This window comes from Rattus norvegicus, chromosome 3, assembly GCF_036323735.1.
Source record: "Rattus norvegicus strain BN/NHsdMcwi chromosome 3, GRCr8, whole genome shotgun sequence".
NCBI classification, from domain to species: domain Eukaryota; kingdom Metazoa; phylum Chordata; class Mammalia; order Rodentia; family Muridae; genus Rattus; species Rattus norvegicus.
The window spans coordinates 189388302-189393063 of NC_086021.1; the positions used below are offsets into that span (position 1 = coordinate 189388302).

Consider the following 4762-nt stretch of genomic DNA (forward strand, 5'->3'; position numbering starts at 1 on the left):
TCCAAGTGTTCCTTTTTCTTTCTGCGACTTCGACTTGGACTATCAGGCTGAAAGTTAGAGCCACGCAGTTCCCACTGAGATAGAACAAAGACTACATAACTGTCTTAGTCAGGGTTTCTATTCCTTCACAAAACATCATGACCAGGAAGCAAGCTGGGGAGGAAAGGGTTTATTCAGCTCACACTCCCACGTTGCTGTTCATCACAAAAGGAAGTCAGGACTGGAACTCAAGCAGATCAGGTTCCTGGAGGCAGGAGCTGATGCAGAGGCCATGGAGGGTGCTGCTCCCTGGCTTGCTTCCCCATGGCTTGCTCAACTTGCTTTTGTATAGAATCCAGGACCCCCAGCCCAGGGTTGGCCCCACCCACAATGGGCTGGGTCCTCCTCCATTGATCACTGATTGAGAAAATGCCTTACAGCTGGATCTCATGGAGGCACTTTCTCAAGGGAGGCTCTTTTCTCTGTGATAACTCCAACTTTTCTGAAGTGACACAGAAAACCAGAGACCATCAGTCTTTAAAGCCACACCCACTGCTTTACTGCTGTGAGCAGACACCATGACCAATGCAAGTCTTATAAAAGACAACATTTCATTGGGGCTGGCTTACAGGTTCAGAGGTTCAATCCATTATCATCAAGGCGGGGAGCAGGGCAGCATCCAGGTAGGCCTGGTGTAGGAGGAGCTGAGAGTTCTACATCTTCATCTGAAGGCTGCTAGCAGAATACTGGCTTCCAGGCAGCTAGGATGAGGGTCTTAAAGCCCGTGCCCACAGTGACACACCCACTCCAACAGGGCCACACCTCCCTCAACAAGGCCACACCTCCCTCAACAAGGCCACACCTCCTCCCACAAGGCCACACCCACTCCAACAAGACCACACTTCCCTCAACAGGGCCACACCTCCTAGTACTGCCACCCCCTGGGCGGAGCACATACAAATCATCGCATTCCACTCTCTGGTTCCCATTGACTTGTTCAAACACATGAGTCTGTATGGCCCATACCTAAACATAGCATAATGCAAAGTACATTTAATCCAACTTCCCAAGTCCCCATAATCTATAGCAGTCTCAACAATGTTAAAAATTCAAAGTCTCTCCTCAGATTCATGGAATCACTGAGCTGTAATCCTCACAGCAAGACAGGAAACCAGCTGGGCAGACTCCAAACTCTGCAACTCCATGTCTGGTTTAGGGTTAGGGCATTCGGGTTCGGTTTAGGATTTAGGTTTAGTGTTTAGGGTTGGGGTGGGGAGCTTAGGGTTAGGGGTTTTTATCTTATTATGTTGAAAGTTCACTAGCAAACTCAGAGCCATGAATTTGCTATTTGGCCCTTAACTCACATGTATAATCAGCTCATAAATTTGTAATGGCATCAATAGAAGGACTGAGTCTAAACCTTGTACTTTTTACAATTTTTTTTAACAAATTCTATACCAAAGTAAAGATATGATTTTAGCTTAGTTACCAAATGAGATTATGACTGTATAACTAAATCTAGCTAATTCCTCCCTGTTAAATTAGAACCATTTCTAAATTCCTCATAAAACAACCTTAGAATAACCACTTTCAGCCCCTCAAAAGTCCAGGGAATTGGGGCGACGACTCCTCCATAACTTCTTCAAGCTGTACATGGGCATTGAGATATCCTTGTGGGTATGGGGTAGGAAGAATGAAGCAAATGCTGTAGCCGATGTGTCCTGACCTGACCCAGCTGAAAGTCCTTGAGACCAGGAATCCAAGTAGACACATTCTGCAAAATACAACTCTCAAGACAAAAGTTTAGAATCGAGATATCCTGTTTGATTCTCCTGAATCTAATTTTTCTGGCAGTCTCCCTCTCTCAAATCTGATCAGTATGACTCTGAGGTTCCCAGAGCCTAATCACACTTTTTAAAAACACAAAGACAAAATCTTTATTCCAAAATACTGTGTTCCTTATAGCCAGAAAAGCTTGTATCTTGCACTCTCTCCCAGAGTAATAATATAACCATAAAACTCAAAGTCACACCCATTATGAAGATAATATTTCCTTCTACACCTCCTTTTATTTTCCATTTCTTTTTCCCCATGAGGACAGTGATGTGTTAAGATAGAATATCACATGCAGCCAGGGTCGTCTTGGAGATACTCCGACCTCTACCTCTTGAAGGGTAAGATTATAGGTGTGGATATCACGCCCAGGTTTTCCAAGCAGAAATTCATGGATGCGAAACCCTGAGCTACAAATTATCTGTCTAATCTTCGGGAAATTGCTAAGTGATGACAACATTGAGGAGTAGACTCAGAGAGAGCAGCCTCCACTGGTGTTGGCTCCTGGACGCCCGTTCCTGTAGGGTATGGAGTAAGCCTAGGCATCAGTTCTAACACAGTCTGTTTCACTTGACACAATTAGAGGCATCAAAATGACCAGGAGGGACTAGAGCTTAAAGCACAGGAAAGGCCGTCTCAAGCCAGACTCCATCACTCCAGGAGATGCTCTATCAGAGTCAATGATCCTTGGCCAGAGAGGACCACCCCATCGTGTTATGAAATGTAAGAGAGGGTTCCAAGGTGCCTCCCTCCAGCTTCTGACAGTGTTTATTTTATTTAAAAACTAGTGTTTATTTACACACAGACACAGATTGGACAGGGTAGAGATGAGTATCTTTAAGATTCACATGGCAGTCTTTCTAGACCGTCCTCCATGTCCACCTCCTTGCCATTCAACAGAGCATCAGATCGTGGGATCTGCTGCTGACACTTTGAAGCATTTCCAGAAAGATCCCTGTTATGTGACTATTAGTTTTCAAAATGTTTAATTCCAAGCTTCTTCAGAATTTGAAAGGTTCATAGGAAGAACACACAATGACCAGAGTGCCCCTGGCTACGTTAGTGATGGGCAGGGAAAGAAAAGTCCTGCAGGTTTTCCTTACAGCTTTCCCTCCTGTGTCCGTGATTGGCCTCTGAGGTCTTGCACCGCTTCTCCTTGGTAATGTTGTCTGACAAACAGGCAATGAATTCTGGTCTTTGATGTTCATGCAGAGATCACGATTTCCTAGTAATTCAATGTGTTTTCTTAGAATCCACATTACACTGAATATTGTAAAACATCTAAGCTGACTTTCGTGTAAGGAGGATGTGTCTGGGTTCTGTGCTGTTACTACACAATTCTACAATTGTGCAGTGTAACTCAACCGCGTTGTTGTGGCTGCTCAGCGTCACTCACTGAGCATCTAACTCACAACTCATTGATGGTTAACAGAGTTTGCTTTTGAAAACTGTTGCCAAGTGCAACGCATGTTCCTTCCATCCAGTCATCTTGATCTACTATAAATTTGTTCGTGATCAGAAAACTAAATTTAAGTACATTCACTAAAATATGGATACAGTGATCCTGGGAAATTATATTAAGAATAAAAATGCGGGGCTGGGGATTTAGCTCAGTGGTAGAGCGCTTACCTAGGAAGCGCAAGGCCCTGGGTTCGGTCCCCAGCTCCGAAAAAAAAGAACCAAAAAAAAAAAAAAAAAGAATAAAAATGCACTGGAGAGATGGCTCAGTGCTTAAGAGCACTGACTGCTCTTCCAGAGGTCCTGAGTTCAATTCCCAGCAACCACATGGAGGCTCACAACCATCTGTGATGGGATCTTGGTGTTCTCTTCTGGTGTGCAGACTGAACACTGTATATAATAAATAAATAAATCTTTTAAAAAACAATAAAAATGCAAAACCCTTGCCAAAAAAGGGAGAATTCTTGTCTCTTCCCTAAGAAGGTAGGTGAGATTTATTTGAGATGACAAAAGGCTCTATGTCTGTTTGAAGAAGATGGTTTGTCACCCAGATGCTCTGCACCTAAACTACAGATCAGAAGTTTCCCTTTGGTGTGGGATCACAGTCTTGTAAAATACATGTAGTTGAGCAAGTTTGCACATCCTGACCTCCAGCTGGAGTCCAGATCACATTGGGAATAGGCTGCTGAAGTGTGCTTCAAAGACTCACTCACCCAGAAACAATTTTTCTTTTAAAATTAAAGACCGACTTGTGCGTGAGGTGAGCGGAACAGAGGCCAAGCTCGGGATCTGACAAGATGGCTGGGCTGCCCCACAGGATCACCAAGGAAACCCAGTGTTTGCTGCAGAACTAATTACTGGCACAAAAGCAGAACCAGATGAGAGCAGCGCCTGTTATTTTCATGTGGTCATTGCTGGTCCCCAGGACTCCCCCTTTGAGGCAGGGACTTTTAAACTTGAACTATTCCTTCCAGAAGAATACCCAATGGCAGCACCTAAAGTACGTTTCATGACCAAAATTTATCATCCTAACGTAGACAAGTTGGGAAGAATATGTTTAGATATTTTGAAAGATAAGTGGTCCCCAGCACTGCAGATCTGGACAGTTCTGCTGTCAATCCAGGCTTTGTTAAGTGTTCCTAATCCAGATGATCCATTAGCAAACGATGTAGCTGAGCAGTGGAGGAGCAACGAAGCCCAAGCCATAGAAACAGCGAGAGCATGGACGAGGCTCTATGCCATGAACAACATTTAAGTCGATCAGTTCACCAAGTGTATACCACGTCTCCTGTTCTACCAAGACTCCTTCCTTTTCTTGTTCGCATTTAATGGACACAGTCTTAGAAACATTACAGAATAAAAGCCCAGGCATCTTCATCTTTGGCTATCACATGCACATTAGCAGACCTGTCTTGTCCTGATTCGCTGTTGTAAAGCATGAGCAGAGGCTGGAGCATCACCCTGGTTGCTGAGAAGCAGGACTCTCTGCTTT

The 4762-nt window shown here is 44.2% G+C and overlaps 1 pseudogene; it reads left to right on the forward strand.

Annotated features, from left to right (window-relative positions):
• The first annotated feature begins 4067 nt into the window (after positions 1 to 4067).
• On the forward strand, positions 4068 to 4525 carry Ube2n-ps1 (ubiquitin-conjugating enzyme E2N, pseudogene 1; annotated as a pseudogene).
• Positions 4526 to 4762: the final 237 nt, after the last annotated feature.